Source organism: Procambarus clarkii, chromosome 59 (assembly GCF_040958095.1).
Source record: "Procambarus clarkii isolate CNS0578487 chromosome 59, FALCON_Pclarkii_2.0, whole genome shotgun sequence".
Classification (NCBI taxonomy): Eukaryota; Metazoa; Arthropoda; class Malacostraca; order Decapoda; family Cambaridae; genus Procambarus; species Procambarus clarkii.
Genome location: NC_091208.1, coordinates 32,736,073 through 32,755,623, shown reverse-complemented (window position 1 = coordinate 32,755,623; position 19,551 = coordinate 32,736,073). Strand labels below are relative to the sequence as shown.

Here is a 19,551-nt window from a genome sequence, read left to right as displayed (position 1 = left end):
CCAGAAGTGACTCGAACCCATACTGCCAGGAGCAATTCAACTGGTATGTACAGGACGCCTTAATCCGCTTGACCATCACGACCGGACAAAAGGAAGTGATAGCCGAAGCTATATGAACCACTTCCCCGCAGGCACTCGGATGGTAATCTTGGGCTTAGCATTTTAACAAATCACCTCATTCTTTGAAGCACACGTAAGGAATACAAATGCGAACAAGCCTGAATGGTCCCCAGTACTATATGCAACTATAAACTGAGTCACTTTTGGGGTGTGAGGTTTCAGAGGAAAATACTGGAGGGACAGGTCCCAAATCTGTACAGTAAAATAACAACGTACTGGAGTGAACGATATGGAAGAAAATGCAGAATAGAACCAATGAAGAGCAGAGGTGCCATAGGCACAATCAGAGAACACTGTATGAACATCAGAGGTCCACGGTTGTTCAACGTCCTACCAGCGAGCATCAGAAATATTACAGGAACAACCGTGGACATCTTCAAGAGGAAACTAGATTGTTTCCTTCAAGGAGTGCCGGACCAACTGGGCTGTGGTGGGCATGTGGGCCTGCGGGCCGCTCCAAGCAACAGCCTGGTGGACCAAACTCTCACAAGTCAAGTCTGGCCTCGGGCCGGGCTTGGGGAGTAGAAGAACTCCCAGAACCCCATCAACCAAGTATCAACCAGGTATTTAACCCCGGAATGAGGAAGAGTGCAACTTAGCCAGAATAATTTAAGCTATATTCAATTTACTTGCCAACTAATGAACAAGTACCCAAGCTACATAAGCAATACCTATTCAAATCCTATGAAACTTGAACTTAAAGCCACCATGGCTTCTCCTGAACAATTAAGGAGAACCTATATTGGCCTTAAAGGTCATTTAACCAGACTGATTAATATGTCTTAAACTTTATCAAAAGCAACTCCCATTGATTACCATCAATTAGAAATATCATTGAGAGTAGCTGATCTCAAATTTGATCAAGTTAGATCTACAATCAGGTCTTATGTTGACATACTGAATGCAGCAGAAACTGATCCTGATGAAATAGATCAAACTCTAGCAGAAACTTCTCAGTATGAAGATGACACTCAAGATAAGCTTAATGTACTATGTAATATAGTAAGTCAACATAAAGTCAATGCAATAATTCTGTGTCTCAATCCAGTGTACAACTACCTGAGGTTCGTCTACCTACTTTAGACTTACCTACATTTGCAGGACTGGATGAAGAAAATTGGGACACATTTTGGACTTCATTTGAAGTTCATGCCTTAACCTTCTCTTGATAAGGTTTCTAATTTCTCTTACCTGAACAGTCTTCTCAAAGGGGAGGCTAAAAAGGTTATAAATAACCTAGCTCTCACTGAGAGCAATTATGAAGAAGCTATAAAACTGCTGAAGTTAAACTATTGCAACAAAGAGTTGAGTATAGCTAACCTATATTATCAGTTACTGGATCTGAATGCACCAAGTAACCGACCAGACTCACTTCAAAGCTTCAGGCTAGAAGTAGTCTGTAGTGAAGGCCTTAGGTACTAATGTTGATGTACCAGCTTCCGAATGGTCAATTAAGTTACTTTTACAGAGGAAATTACCTCGAAATATTTTAGCAGACATCTGCTCACACTATAAAACCGATTTTCTCGCTCGCGAGCAAATATTCGAGGGGTTAAGAATAACGGTCAACAGGTTGAAAACTCTTGATAAGATTAAACCTGAGTCTAAGCAACCTAATATTGACAATTCAGTCAAACCAGAATCGACTTTGAACAAGTCTAGTAAATACAAGCCTAGGACTGCTCCATCCACTGGAAAGAAGAGTGGTAACATAGGTATTTATTCAGTATCTCCCTCTGAGACAGTAGAGGGAGATACTGAATACTTCTTGTCTGCCAAGAAGTCAAACTCAGCAAGAGAGAGAAAGTGTCTGTTCTGTGAACAAGAACATATCACTTACAAATGCAATGTTTATCCTAACTCTAATACCAGGATTAAACGCTTACAAGAATTACATAGATGCACCAAGTGCATGGGTTCTCATGACCCCAGTAAATGTGTAGTTCATCTACGGTTGTGCAGTAGATACAACAAAGGTCACAGTTCAATGTTGAATGCTGACGTACCCATTCCGAAGTTATTCTAATGTTAGTATGTGAGTACGTTAGTACGCACATAACGGATGTCCCGTATTTGTCAAAGACAGATAAGACTCTAAGTCTTGTAAGGGAACTCATGTTAAATGTAAAACATTGAATTGTTAAATTATCTAAAGTTAATACCTACTAAAGTTTACAATGTATTCAATGACTGGTGTCGCTATGACGGGTAACGGTTATGTTACTAAGTCTTAAAGTCTTGTAAACTCAGATATATTCTCTAGATGTAATAATGGTGTAGTCTGTAGCCTACACAAATTAAATTAGTGGTTAAATCATGCAAGATAAGGAGACTTAGAATCCACAGTGAGGTGAATGTCACTGTGACTTGTAACTGATTAGTTACTGGACATCACAACACGATATCACCATGACTACCTTAAATTGGATGGTAAATTATTTGCTCTTAGTCAGAGCTATAATATTGTTGTAGTTTCCGTTTGCATTGTTGAGCAGCGGCTCTAAGTGGTCGGGTGCTCGGTGGATCAGAATCTTTGTCCTCGGAAACTGTAGGTAAACTGGGTTCTGCAGAACACTCTCGATCAGCTAATTCGAGAGGTACCAACTTCTCTAATGTATTTAGGGTAGTAGTGCCTCGGCACAAAACCCATACTACTCTCAGGACGCCTTGGTGATCTGGGTGAACAGAGACAATTTTGCCTATAGGCCATTCTGACCTGGGTCCATCACTATCAATCAACACTAGGTCTCCTGGTTTGAGTTGAACTTTGTTATAGGTGCTCGAAGCTCCCTAGTGGTATTTCCTTAGAGCTGTGAGGTACTCGAGTCCACACCTCATTCCACCTTTCGACTACCCTCGAAAGATGTTGATAACTCTCCACTAAATCAGTCCTAGTCACATGTGAAGGGTCGACTGGATCCTCTTCTGCTAAAGGTATCAGAGGGCTCAGTAGGCTTCCATGGATTAAATGTGAGGGACTCAGGGGTTCTCTCTGGGAGAAGTCATCCGTTAGGTAAGTCAAAGGGCGGTTGTTGACTCGCACCTCAATTTCTATGACGAGTGTTTGTAATTCAGGGAAACTAATTTTCTGTCGATGCATGGGGCCGGATTCAGGAAGGTACTTACGAAGGTTTTTCCTCTTTGCTAAGAACGTTTTCCCTCTTAGCGGCTACGTCCGTATTCAAGTAGCTACACTAAGTGGAAAAACCTTCGTAAGTTCATTCCGGGATTTAAGTGTGGTTTCGACCACTCGTAGCTTTACGTAAACTGGATATAAGTCATTTTTTCTCTACTACATAACACTGGGATCGATTTATGATATTGGAACATGACCAAAATATTATAGCTGGTAAATCTAGTGAAGAGGAGTCCTTCGTGTTAGTTATATATGCATTCTCTGCTTGAAACTTGAAGTAAATATGTGTTTGATGATAGTAGAATTAGTTTTATAATAGCAAGATATTATACCCGTAGTTATTAAGTAAATAAACACTGGTGAACATGAAATATGAGAGAAGGTGATGAGCCCTGCCTGATTGGATCATTTACTATCACCAAATGCCCCTGTTCACCTAGTAGTAAGGGTGTACCTTAGCTATACATACCCATTTCTAATTTATTTAGTTTGGTTTTATTTTGAAATTAAATCTGGGTGAGACATAAAAAAAAATATGCTGCACAAATGATGTTAGGTAAGGAAAAGGGTAAAAATGTCAAAAACTTTATTCATTGAATACTTAAAGCTATAATTATGACTATATAGACTATTAAAAAAGAGAGAGGGAAGTAGGGGTCCAAGATCTCTTCCTGTTATACAATTTGGGTGTGGAACAAGTAATTATCAAAAGAAGGCACCATGCCGGGAAAGCTATGTAGCAGTAAGGCAGTGAGGTGAGGCAGCTACTTATTTTATTTACCTTATAAGCTGAGGCAACTTATTTTATTTGAGGAATACTCAGCTGATTCCTCTACATTTAGCATTGAACAAATTTGTGTCCAAGACCTCTTCCTGTTACACAATTTGGCTGTGTGTAACCAAACTAGAAGTGCTCTACAAATCAAGGGACCCAGAATGTGGAATGATCTCCCGAATCATGTCAAAGGCTGTACCTCTCTCAGCCAGTTTAAGAGTTAAACCAAGTACTGCCTAATTAACTCCATGTAACCTAACTTACCTCCTAAATGTCAACCCATGTCTTGCTATTTTTTAAACAACGCTGTTCACCAACATGTGCAATTGCTGATTTATGCTATCTTAACCCCCCTTTTTGTATTTTTTATTCCTTCTTTCAACACAATTTATACCTAATCCCGATTACTATTAAGTTTTAGTCTGTGTTTTTTTCTCCCACACCTTGCCCGAAATGCTATGAGTATTAGTGGCTTTAGGTATTGTATGTACTAGCTCTGTCTATAAATCCAACATTATGTTTGTAAATCAACTGTATGTACTTTTCCTGAATAAAATGTATTTATTATTTATTTTTTAATCAGTAAGTATTAAAAGAAGGCACCAAGCTGGGAAGGCTATGTAGCACCATTGTGTGTAACAATAAACCAATTTTTTTTTAACAAATAATGCACCTGTATGGTAAAACAAATCCTGTCAGCTGTAAAGATATTGATGCAGTTATTTAAATGAAAAATATAATGAAAGAACTATTACTGGTTGTTTTTATCCTATCTTTTTGTACTGTACAGTATATCCAAGGAAGTGAAAAATTGAGACATAATGCACAATTTAATGAATGATTAGCATGGATTAGCAGTTCAAAAGAAATATGACTATTACATATCAACATGAGATCTTAATTATCCATGGTCAACATGATTTAATAAGGATAATACAGTGCTGAATTTGTAATAATACAAACTATAATTTAAAATCTTTATTACTGATTTTTTTTATTAAGAAGATTAGGTATACACAGCAATGTACTACTACCCTATTCTATATGGAATATTACAGTGTAGATAAAAAACTAGCTATAAGTTTATCTAATACTCCCATCTCACAGGAAGGTTAGACATACAGTATTGTACATGGAATCAATTTAGAAAATACCAGCCTCAATACAAAAAACAAATCAACTCTGACTAAACAACTCTAAGCAATTTTCACAAGAGGTAAGCACTGAATCATGGAAACATTATATTATAATTACTCTTACCAGTTTCTACAAGACTCCTCTCAAACAATGTATTTTTAAACATGTTTAGGTATACACAGCAATGTGCTGCTTCCCTATTCTGTATAAAGGACCACACAGTGTAGATCAAAAACCAGCTACAAGCTCATCCAACATCCTCACCTCACAGGATGGCCAGTCATACATGGAATTAGGAGAGAACAAAATACTTAATGCTGATCTATTAGCCTCCACTGGCAAAATCTGGGTGCAGCACAAGAATATCTTCCAATATTCCTGAGTGTATGAAGTAATTACAGAGCTCAAAATACCTCATACCATTTGGTATGAAGTCACTGATAACAGGGCAATCACAGATATAGTGTTGGAGAGTATGTTCTCTCAAGTAGCACTGAAAACAGATGATTTTTCCACCAAGAGGGCTATAAACCCATGGAACCGCCTACCCGCTGAAGCCGTAAATGCCAAATTCCAGCTAAAAAATATCATTAAGACAATTGGCGGGCCCTTTAACAAGCCGCCGGCTTTCTGTCCTCTTCGAGGTCACTAGATAGTTAGTGGCCCTTGGGTAAATTCAGTAAATATATACAATAATTGTCAGCGCATCTTCCGAGCAACAAGGACAGCTACACAGTATCTCTTAGAATTACGTAGGTAAACAACAAATGTAACATATTTGTTTACTACAATGTCGGTGCTGGCTGTAGAAGTTGAAAAAACATTGTTTTACTTCGAAATATACTAATTTTATAAGAAAATTCGACGTAAATAGGAGGCAGTAGAGCTCCGATAAACCAGCGCTAATCTTCAATATGAAGAATGTTGCTGCACTCTGATTGGCCAAACGAAACACAGTAGTGACCTCTATCGGCACGCAGGTGAACCAACAAATTTCTTCCTAAGTGGACCTTATTGAATCGCACCTAAGCATCTTCTTAGGGCGCACTTAGGAACCTTCGTAGCAAACCCACTTACGAAGAAATACACAGAGCTTCCTGAATCTAGGTCATGGTCTTTTTTTTTTTTTTTTTTTTTTGAGATATATACAAGAGTTGTTACATTCTTGTACAGCCACTAGTACGCGTAGCGTTTCGGGCAAGTCCTTAATCCTATGGTCCCTGGAATACAATCCCCTGCCGCGAAGAATCGTTTTTTCATCCAAGTACACATTTTACTGTTGCGTTAAACAGAGGCTACAGTTAAGGAATTGCGCCCATTAAATCCTCCCCGGCCAGGATACGAACCCATGACATAGCGCTCGCGGAACGCCAGGCGAGTGTCTTACCACTACACCACGGAGACTGCTCCTTAAACATTTCTTGACAATCCCTACCATACGTTCGTAGAACCCACCTTGCCAGGGGGCTCTGGGAGCTATAAATTTCCAGTGGCATTTTCTTCTTTGCATTACAGACTGCACTTCTGGGTGATTCCATATCTCTTGTAGGCAGGCTTCCCCAGCCACAAAATTTGATCTATTGTCGGATATCATTAGTTTGGGACAGGATCTGCGTGCTGCAAATCTACGAAAGGCTTGGATGAAGGCTTCTGCACTCATGTCAGAAGTCACTTCTAGATGTACGCCTTGTGTGGTTGCACACGCGAAGAGGCATATATAAGCCTTCACTGGTACCTTATCTGGAGTGCCAGTGAGAAGCAAGGCTCCTGTGTAATCGACACCAATGGTCTCAAAAGGACGAAGATGGACTACTCTCTCCTTAGGGAGTGGTGGAGGTCCTGGGTAAGGACACACTTGAGCGTTTTACCTTCTGCAGATTACATAAGACTTAATAAGTGATTTGACAGTGTGACGACCTTGGGGAAGCCAATATTTTTATCTTTGGTCGGTGAGTGTCTAACACTCCACCATGTAAAGTACCATATTGATGATGGTGCAAAACAAGAAGTTTTGTGACAATGTGGTGACGTGGTAGAAGTATTGAATTTTTTGTCAAAATCAATTTCTGCATGAAGCAGACGTCCTCCACACCTTAATATATTACAGGTGTTGACATCATACCAGATACCTAGAGACTTGGTTAATTTATCTGGAAGATTTTCATATTCACTTCCATACGTATTTTGTTGTGCACGTTTTATCCAATAGAGGATAAGATTGGGAAACTTATGTCTGATTCCTATCATAGCAAGAAAATCAAATACGTGTGCTGTTACTCTTAGTAACTTACTCAAGTTGGAATAATTGTGAGGGTTAATAGCTAAGGTCTGATGAGGTTCTGGGTCTGTCATGGGAGTAGTGATATTGGTCACTATGACTTGTGGTTTCTGTTTAGGCCACTGACCACTAACAAGCCATAAAGGTCCATTAAACCACATCGGAGACTTAATCAGCTGTTTTAATGATAAACCTCTCGAAAGGTAATCTGCAGGATTGTCCTTGGTAGGAACATGTCTGAATTTGTATCCTGCAGATAATTCATGGATTTCCCTAACACGATTACTAACGTAGGGAGTTTTATTATTATTGTTTCTTACCCATTGTAAGACTGCCTCATTGTCTGACCACACTACGATATCACCAAAGTGAATATTGTTGAGTGTCTTGGTCAGGCAATGAGCCAATCTTACTCCCACCAGCAATGCAGTCAACTCCATTTGAGGTAAAGATCTCTTCTTGATTGGAACAACTCTTGCTTTAGATGTGAGTAAAAATGATTGTGCATTATTGACTAAGTAGGCTGCAGCGTCATACGCTTTGCCAGAGGCATCGCAAAAGACGTGCAAATTTGCGGGTAAGTTTTGTTCTGAAGCATTACGAGGAAATTTTAAAACACCTAATTGATTATAATCCGTTGTGAGTGTTTGCCATTTATCTTGCAACTCAATTGGCAACGGATCATCCCATCCCATATGTTTCTGCCAGCATTCCTGCATGAGGAGTTTGCCCCTTATTAATATAGGACTAAGTAAGCCCAAAGGGTCAAATGGTTGACTGACATACGAGAGTAATTTTCTCATGGTAAGGGTTGAATTATTTGTTTGTACTGACTTGACATTCATCTCGTCGGTATCAAAGTGTTGAAACAGGTAGTACTTGATGCCTACCTCCTTTCCACAGAGAAACTACAGACGTAAGTTTAGGGACTACCTTAAAACCAGTGCTAATACCTATCTAGAGTTCGCTAATAATAAAAAAAGGTATTTCATGAAGTGACTGGAAGCAGCACAAGTCTTGTCATTTACAGAACTCATCAACCTCATCTTGGTGGAGGAATTCCTTCGTCGTGTCCTTACTCCTGTACGTCTCTAATTTGCAGACAAGGAAGAAACCAACCTTACTAGATTGTGCACAGTTTACTGACTCCTACAGTCTCATTCACAGAGTATCATCCGACACTTCTTCTAGTAAGACATCTTGGTCTAGTCCTGCAAAAGTGAGTACCAGTAATGTGAACTCCTCGTTGTATTGCAAATACTGCAGAATCTATGGACATACCATAGAAGAGTGTGCTAAGTTCCCAAAAAAGGTCACCAGTGAAACCCCTAATCCCAAATCACCTCCTAAAAATCATAAAATTCCTAAGCCTGTGATGAATATTTCTGTTTCATCCACTGATCTTTCTCTCTTCAGCAGACATCTGTACCCCGGACTGTCTCTGCCAGCAGTGAAGCTTCGGAGGGAAGGTTCAAAGTAAACATCTTGCGGGACACAGCTGCCCTACAATCGATACTCCTCAAGTCAGCTGTACCCAACGTCACCTACACCGGAGAGACTATCTTCATCACCGACCTCACTACAACTATCCCTTATCCACTTGCAAAAGTCTGCCTGGATTGTTCGTTCATTCTACGTGAAGTCCAAGTTGCAATCCGGGAAAAGCCTTTCCCCATGCCAGGAGTTCAACTTCTCCTGGGCAACGACTTGGCAGAAGATCAACAACCTTCAAAACTCATCATTACAGAAGAACCCCAGATATGTGACTCATCTGTGGAAAATCCTATCATGAAATTTGTCGCAGAGGAGGTCCCATCAACTTACGATTCCGAGTACGTCTCCCATCCTGTCCTGGTGATGACACGCGCACAAGCCGAACCAGTTGCTGCAGCTGTCCCTCAAGATTCTCAGAACCTAACACCGAATCTCACCATACTGGAGTTCCGTAAGTTGCAGAGAGAGGATCCCTCCTTAACATCTTTATTCTTTCAGGCTGAGACACAATCAGACTGTATCCCTGGATTCTTAGTAGAGAACCAAATACTCTACTTCAGGTATAGACCCAGCAAATTGAAGGAGTACGACGATTGGGCTAATGTCAACCAACTGGTAGTTCTCACCAGCATACGGTCAGATATCTTGGGTCTGGTCCATGGCACACATTCTCACTACGGTTTCTACAAGACCTACAAGGCCCTGAAACAGGATTACTACTGGCCAGGTATGATTCGAGATATCAAAATTTTTGTGAAAAATTGCCATAAGTCTCAGATCACAATTAAGCCGAACGCTCCTCTATTTAAGGCACCACTGATGCAGGTACCAGTGTCTTCTGACCCGTTCAGCCATTCCATCAACAACCATGTCGAGCCTCTGTCCAAGACGAGCTCAGGTAACATGCGTATAAGTAATATCTCGTATTCTACCACCATATTTTTACGTTCAGAACAGTACGGCTGCTAACGTTGTGAAGCACCTCGTGAAACAGTGTCCGCAGTACGGACATCCCCAGGAAAGTCAGAGTAAGTGTGACACCATCTCCAACGACCTGAGTAAGACAATCAACGTCTCCAAGGTATGGTTATTCTTTCTTGTTGTGCTTTGCCTGACTGCAATGGTTCTAAATACTTGATCTGTTCCACCATCAGGAAAGACCCTCCTATCTACAAACCAAATACACATAAACGTGCTCCTCCCGACAACTTTACTAGCCCTCAGCTAAAATATTGTAAGACAAACATGCCTTCCATTGCATTTGAAAGGCGTAAATTTGTATCTTGTACTAATTCCCTTCTCGCCTCGCCAGGTATTAGGAAACCCTTCGTCTTCCACCCTGGCGATAAGAACTCCATCACACCACAGCTAAAGGGGATCATGTACTCCAGTTACAACAGTCATAGAGGAGCCACTCAACATCCTGCCCGGCGTGCAACACAACGAACCATCAAATCTACTAAGTTACAATCTCATTTCCTTGGACTTCAATATTCTTCAGTCCATGCAGCCGGCCCAGAACAACAGTTTAGTACTTCGCCGGGTCCTGGAGCACTCTGTGAACATCTTGTATCACAATCTCCTTCGGTTCCTACTGCTGGCCCAGTTCTCCAACCAGCGCTTGCTACGCTGAGCCCTGCATTTGATGAACCACCTCACCATCTCCACGGATCACCATTCTCGTCGATCCATTCAACAGGCTCAGTTCTCCAACCGACTTGTACTTTACTGAGTCCTGCAGTGCTACCTCAACATCTTCTACAAGCAACATTCTCTTCAGTTTCTGCAGCGGACCTAGTTCACCAACCAGCACCAACACTTGCTACGCTGGCCCCTGTATCTGCAGAGCATCAACATTTTCTTGGGTAGGAATCAATACATATGCTAGAAGACAACAAAAAAGTCATCACCACTGACACACTTCAGGCTGAACTACTAGCAGAAGCAGGGGAAAAAACGAGGAACATATTCATCTACAATCTTAACCCCACGACTCAAAGAAGCAGCGAAACAACTAAAAAATCTGAAAGACGTAACAATAAGAAAAGCCGACAAAACAGCAGCATATGTATTGATTCCTACCCATGAATACATGAACAAAATTAGCGACATCCTAAGTGACGACTCCAAATTTCAACGAATCACGAGGAACCCCGTAGAAGACCTTAAGCGGAAAGTAAACAAAACAATTACAGCAATCAACGCAAAGAAAGGTAGTGTGCATTTCAATAAACTTCAAGGCGACTATGGCTTAGGATATGCCTACGGCAATGTTAAGACGCATAAACCAGGTAACCCACTACGCCCTATAATCAGCCAAATACCAACTCCAACTTATCACCTGGCAAAAAAACTCAATGAACTCCTAACTCCATACACTCAAAGTAAGTTTAGTCTACAATCATCAGCAGATTTCCTAGAATTGATCAAATCTACCCAGCCCGATGGAATCATCGCTTCCCTGGACGTTGAATCCCTATTTACCAACGTCCCAGTGAACACAACCATAGGAATGATACTGGACAGAGTATACAGAGACGAGAGCACCCCCAAATTAGACATACCTGAGCCACACTTGAAGAGTCTTCTCGAAGCATGTACAAAGAAAGCCCCTTTCATCAGTCCACAAGGAGACATGTATTTACAAATAGACGGAGTAGCAATGGGCTCCCCCTTAGGAGTTTTATTTGCTAATTTTTATATGGGAACCATCTAAAACAGAGTCTTCAGTAGCAGACAAAAACCAACTGTATATTGCTGTTATGCAGATGACATATTCGTAATAGTAAAACACTCAGATGAACTAATTGAACTAAAAAGACATCTAGAAAGAGAGTCAGTACTCCGATTTACACATGAAAATAGGGAAAATAACAGTCTGTCATTCTTGGATGTACTAATAACAAAAACAGGAACCTCTTTAAGCACCAACGTATATACCAAGCCCACCAACATAGGATTATGCCTGAACGGTAGAAGTGAGTGCCTCCAAAGATACAAAGCCAGTGTTCTCAATGCTTATATTCGTCGAGCGCTTACCCACTGCTCTGAATGGAGCAACGTGAGTAGAGAGTTTGAAAGAATAACTCAGGTATTGGTGAACAACGGATATAGCAACGCGGAAATAAACGCTGCTATAAGAAGACACTTGGACCGTTGGTATAATCTAGAACCTAGAACAGAAACCACAATACCTCCAATAAAATTATATTACAAATCAACCATGCACAGTGAACATATAAAAGAGGAAAGAATAATGAAAGAAATAATCCGTAAAGGAGTAAAAAGCACTACTTCTAACCAAAATATAAACCTATAATATTCTACAAAACCAAGAAGACTTCCGAACTCCTTATCAAAAACAGCCCGAAGCCGACGGAGAACCCTCTACAGCAGTCAAGCGTTGTATACATGTACACTTGCCCCCACGAAGGATGTAACCTTCAATGTAAGTACATAGGTATGACGTCGACCAAGCTGACGAGGCGTTTGACATGCCATCTTCAATCCGGTGCCCCTAGGAATCACATGAGACAAGCCCATGACATCACTCTAACAAGAGAAATGTTGAACAAGAATACCTGCATAATAGACAAAACCCAAGATGCAAGAAGATTACAAATTCTTGAAGCAATTCACATAAGAATAGAACAACCTACCATGAACACCCAAATCACGGAACTATTTACTCTACCCACCATGAGAGTAAGGACAAGACCAGAACATAACGATGCCAACACAGAAGACAATGTCCAACATAACAGGCCAATTACACTGGATTAATCTTTGTATTTAGATAGGAGCTGCCTCGTATGGGCCAATGGGCCTTCTGCGGTTGCCTCTATTTTTGTGTTCTTATGTTTCACCCCACATTTATCACTTATGTATCCCCCCATGTTTATTGTCTTATCACCTGACCCAGTGCGGGTATAAAATCAACCAGCATTGTAAGATCTCTTCACTTGAGAATGAACCATGGAGGTTCGAAACGTTGTGCAAATTGTATAAATAAGTGTAATACATTCTATAGTAAATCACTTCTTTTCTACACCTTAAATGTACGAAAATAACGTTTTGGAGAACGCCTATTTCAACTAAGCCCTGATGCTAAGAAAATAGTTAGAGGGATAGAAGCCCTAAACCAAAAAATAATAAATACAGAATATGCGGTCATATATATATATATATTTATATATATATATATATATATATATATATATATATATATATATCTATATATATATATATATATATATATATATATATATATATATATATATATATATATATATATATATAAGGCACAACTCTCCTAAACACGAGAGTGAAGTATACAACTTTAGAACACTTTCCCACCAGGAGACAAGTTGCTGTTATGCCAGTTGCTGGAAGGCTTCTGTGCTGGCTAGGGTTCGAGTCTCCTGGTGGGAAAGTGTTCTAAAGTTATATATATATATATATATATATATATATATATATATATATATATATATATATATATATATATATATATATATATATATATATATATATATATATATATATATATATATATATAACTGAAAACTCACACCCCAGAAGTGACTCGAACCCATACTCCCACAACTGGTATGTACAGGGACGCCTTAATCCGCTTGACCATCACGACCGGACATAAGGAAGTGATAGCCGAGGCTATATGAACCACTTCCCCGCCGGCACTCGGATGGTAATCTTGGGCATAGCATTTTATCAAATCACCTCATTCTTTGGGGCACACGTGAGGAACACAAATGCAAACAAGCCTGAATGGTCCCCAGGACTATATACAACTGAAAACTCACACCCCAGAAGTGACTCGAACCCATACTCCCACAACTGGTATGTACAGGGACGCCTTAATCCGCTTGACCATCACGACCGGACATAAGGAAGTGATAGCCGAGGCTATATGAACCACTTCCCCGCCGGCACTCGGATGGTAATCTTGGGCATAGCATTTTATCAAATCACCTCATTCTTTGGGGCACACGTGAGGAACACAAATGCAAACAAGCCTGAATGGTCCCCAGGACTATATACAACTGAAAACTCACACCCCAGAAGTGACTCGAACCCATACTCCCACAACTGGTATGTACAGGGACGCCTTAATCCGCTTGACCATCACGACCGGACATAAGGAAGTGATAGCCGAGGCTATATGAACCACTTCCCCGCCGGCACTCGGATGGTAATCTTGGGCATAGCATTTTATCAAATCACCTCATTCTTTGGGGCACACGTGAGGAACACAAATGCAAACAAGCCTGAATGGTCCCCAGGACTATATACAACTGAAAACTCACACCCCAGAAGTGACTCGAACCCATACTCCCACAACTGGTATGTACAGGGACGCCTTAATCCGCTTGACCATCACGACCGGACATAAGGAAGTGATAGCCGAGGCTATATGAACCACTTCCCCGCCGGCACTCGGATGGTAATCTTGGGCATAGCATTTTATCAAATCACCTCATTCTTTGGGGCACACGTGAGGAACACAAATGCAAACAAGCCTGAATGGTCCCCAGGACTATATACAACTGAAAACTCACACCCCAGAAGTGACTCGAACCCATACTCCCACAACTGGTATGAACAGGGACGCCTTAATCCGCTTGACCATCACGACCGGACATAAGGAAGTGATAGCCGAGGCTATATGAACCACTTCCCCGCCGGCACTCGGATGGTAATCTTGGGCATAGCATTTTATCAAATCACCTCATTCTTTGGGGCACACGTGAGGAACACAAATGCAAACAAGCCTGAATGGTCCCCAGGACTATATACAACTGAAAACTCACACCCCAGAAGTGACTCGAACCCATACTCCCACAACTGGTATGTACAGGGACGCCTTAATCCGCTTGACCATCACGACCGGACATAAGGAAGTGATAGCCGAGGCTATATGAACCACTTCCCCGCCGGCACTCGGATGGTAATCTTGGGCATAGCATTTTATCAAATCACCTCATTCTTTGGGGCACACGTGAGGAACACAAATGCAAACAAGCCTGAATGGTCCCCAGGACTATATACAACTGAAAACTCACACCCCAGAAGTGACTCGAACCCATACTCCCACAACTGGTATGTACAGGGACGCCTTAATCCGCTTGACCATCACGACCGGACATAAGGAAGTGATAGCCGAGGCTATATGAACCACTTCCCCGCCGGCACTCGGATGGTAATCTTGGGCATAGCATTTTATCAAATCACCTCATTCTTTGGGGCACACGTGAGGAACACAAATGCAAACAAGCCTGAATGGTCCCCAGGAACCTGGGGTGTGAGTTTTCAGTTGTATATAGTCCTGGGGACCATTCAGGCTTGTTTGCATTTGTGTTCCTCACGTGTGCCCCAAAGAATGAGGTGATTTGATAAAATGCTATGCCCAAGATTACCATCCGAGTGCCGGCGGGGAAGTGGTTCATATAGCCTCGGCTATCACTTCCTTATGTCCGGTCGTGATGGTCAAGCGGATTAAGGCGTCCCTGTACATACCAGTTGTGGGAGTATGGGTTCGAGTCACTTCTGGGGTGTGAGTTTTCAGTTGTATATAGTCCTGGGGACCATTCAGGCTTGTTTGCATTTGTGTTCCTCACGTGTGCCCCAAAGAATGAGGTGATTTGATAAAATGCTATGCCCAAGATTACCATCCGAGTGCCGGCGGGGAAGTGGTTCATATAGCCTCGGCTATCACTTCCTTATGTCCGGTCGTGATGGTCAAGCGGATTAAGGCGTCCCTGTACATACCAGTTGTGGGAGTATGGGTTCGAGTCACTTCTGGGGTGTGAGTTTTCAGTTGTATATAGTCCTGGGGACCATTCAGGCTTGTTTGCATTTGTGTTCCTCACGTGTGCCCCAAAGAATGAGGTGATTTGATAAAATGCTATGCCCAAGATTACCATCCGAGTGCCGGCGGGGAAGTGGTTCATATAGCCTCGGCTATCACTTCCTTATGTCCGGTCGTGATGGTCAAGCGGATTAAGGCGTCCCTGTACATACCAGTTGTGGGAGTATGGGTTCGAGTCACTTCTGGGGTGTGAGTTTTCAGTTGTATATAGTCCTGGGGACCATTCAGGCTTGTTTGCATTTGTGTTCCTCACGTGTGCCCCAAAGAATGAGGTGATTTGATAAAATGCTATGCCCAAGATTACCATCCGAGTGCCGGCGGGGAAGTGGTTCATATAGCCTCGGCTATCACTTCCTTATGTCCGGTCGTGATGGTCAAGCGGATTAAGGCGTCCCTGTACATACCAGTTGTGGGAGTATGGGTTCGAGTCACTTCTGGGGTGTGAGTTTTCAGTTGTATATAGTCCTGGGGACCATTCAGGCTTGTTTGCATATATATATATATATATATACATATATATATATATATATATATATATATATATATATATATATATATATATACATATATATATATATATATATATATATATATATATATATAAATATGTATATATAAATATATATATATAAATATATATATATATATATACATATATATATATATATATATATATATATATATATATATATATATATATATATATATATATATATATATATATATATGCGAACAAGCCTGAATGGTCCCCAGGACAATATGCAACTGAAAACTCACACCCCAGAAGTGACTCGAACCCATACTCCCAGAAGCAACGCAACTGGTATGTACAAGACGCCTTAATCCACTTGACCATCACGACCGGACAAAATGAGGTGATAGCCGAGGCTATTTGAACCACCCCACCGCCGGCACTCGGATAGTAATCTTGGGCATAGCATTTTACCAAATCACCTCATTCTTTGGGGCACACGTGAGGAACACAAATGCGAACAAGCCTGAATGGTCCCCAGGACAATATGCAACTGAAAACTCACACCCCAGAAGTGACTCGAACCCATACTCCCAGAAGCAACGCAACTGGTATGTACAAGACGCCTTAATCCACTTGACCATCACGACCGGACAAAATGAGGTGATAGCCGAGGCTATTTGAACCACCCCACCGCCGGCACTCGGATAGTAATCTTGGGCATAGCATTTTACCAAATCACCTCATTCTTTGGGGCACACGTGAGGAACACAAATGCGAACAAGCCTGAATGGTCCCCAGGACAATATGCAACTGAAAACTCACACCCCAGAAGTGACTCGAACCCATACTCCCAGAAGCAACGCAACTGGTATGTACAAGACGCCTTAATCCACTTGACCATCACGACCGGACAAAATGAGGTGATAGCCGAGGCTATTTGAACCACCCCACCGCCGGCACTCGGATAGTAATCTTGGGCATAGCATTTTACCAAATCACCTCATTCTTTGGGGCACACGTGAGGAACACAAATGCGAACAAGCCTGAATGGTCCCCAGGACAATATGCAACTGAAAACTCACACCCCAGAAGTGACTCGAACCCATACTCCCAGAAGCAACGCAACTGGTATGTACAAGACGCCTTAATCCACTTGACCATCACGACCGGACAAAATGAGGTGATAGCCGAGGCTATTTGAACCACCCCACCGCCGGCACTCGGATAGTAATCTTGGGCATAGCATTTTACCAAATCACCTCATTCTTTGGGGCACACGTGAGGAACACAAATGCGAACAAGCCTGAATGGTCCCCAGGACAATATGCAACTGAAAACTCACACCCCAGAAGTGACTCGAACCCATACTCCCAGAAGCAACGCAACTGGTATGTACAAGACGCCTTAATCCACTTGACCATCACGACCGGACAAAATGAGGTGATAGCCGAGGCTATTTGAACCACCCCACCGCCGGCACTCGGATAGTAATCTTGGGCATAGCATTTTACCAAATCACCTCATTCTTTGGGGCACACGTGAGGAACACAAATGCGAACAAGCCTGAATGGTCCCCAGGACAATATGCAACTGAAAACTCACACCCCAGAAGTGACTCGAACCCATACTCCCAGAAGCAACGCAACTGGTATGTACAAGACGCCTTAATCCACTTGACCATCACGACCGGACAAAATGAGGTGATAGCCGAGGCTATTTGAACCACCCCACCGCCGGCACTCGGATAGTAATCTTGGGCATAGCATTTTACCAAATCACCTCATTCTTTGGGGCACACGTGAGGAACACAAATGCGAACAAGCCTGAATGGTCCCCAGGACAATATGCAACTGAAAACTCACACCCCAGAAGTGACTCGAACCCATACTCCCAGAAGCAACGCAACTGGTAAGTACAAGACGCCTTAATCCACTTGACCATCACGACCGGACAAAATGAGGTGATAGCCGAGGCTATTTGAACCACCCCACCGCCGGCACTCGGATAGTAATCTTGGGCATAGCATTTTACCAAATCACCTCATTCTTTGGGGCACACGTGAGGAACACAAATGCGAACAAGCCTGAATGGTCCCCAGGACAATATGCAACTGAAAACTCACACCCCAGAAGTGACTCGAACCCATACTCCCAGAAGCAACGCAACTGGTATGTACAAGACGCCTTAATCCACTTGACCATCACGACCGGACAAAATGAGGTGATAGCCGAGGCTATTTGAACCACCCCACCGCCGGCACTCGGATAGTAATCTTGGGCATAGCATTTTACCAAATCACCTCATTCTTTGGGGCACACGTGAGGAACACAAATGCGAACAAGCCTGAATGGTCCCCAGGACAATATGCAACTGAAAACTCACACCCCAGAAGTGACTCGAACCCATACTCCCAGAAGCAACGCAACTGGTATGTACAAGACGCCTTAATCCACTTGACCATCACGACCGGACAAAATGAGGTGATAGCCGAGGCTATTTGAACCACCCCACCGCCGGCACTCGGATAGTAATCTTGGGCATAGCATTTTACCAAATCACCTCATTCTTTGGGGCACACGTGAGGAACACAAATGCGAACAAGCCTGAATGGTCCCCAGGACAATATGCAACTGAAAACTCACACCCCAGAAGTGACTCGAACCCATACTCCCAGAAGCAACGCAACTGGTATGTACAAGACGCCTTAATCCACTTGACCATCACGACCGGACAAAATGAGGTGATAGCCGAGGCTATTTGAACCACCCCACCGCCGGCACTCGGATAGTAATCTTGGGCATAGCATTTTACCAAATCACCTCATTCTTTGGGGCACACGTGAGGAACACAAATGCGAACAAGCCTGAATGGTCCCCAGGACAATATGCAACTGAAAACTCACACCCCAGAAGTGACTCGAACCCATACTCCCAGAAGCAACGCAACTGGTATGTACAAGACGCCTTAATCCACTTGACCATCACGACCGGACAAAATGAGGTGATAGCCGAGGCTATTTGAACCACCCCACCGCCGGCACTCGGATAGTAATCTTGGGCATAGCATTTTACCAAATCACCTCATTCTTTGGGGCACACGTGAGGAACACAAATGCGAACAAGCCTGAATGGTCCCCAGGACAATATGCAACTGAAAACTCACACCCCAGAAGTGACTCGAACCCATACTCCCAGAAGCAACGCAACTGGTATGTACAAGACGCCTTAATCCACTTGACCATCACGAC

General features: G+C 42.3%; 1 protein-coding gene across 1 annotated transcript in view; it reads right to left on the bottom strand.

Moving 5' to 3' along the window:
* Positions 1–19,551, bottom strand: part of LOC123768304 (uncharacterized) — a 379,377-nt gene that overhangs the window by 153,411 nt on the left and 206,415 nt on the right. The gene's annotated exons all lie outside the window — the stretch shown is intronic.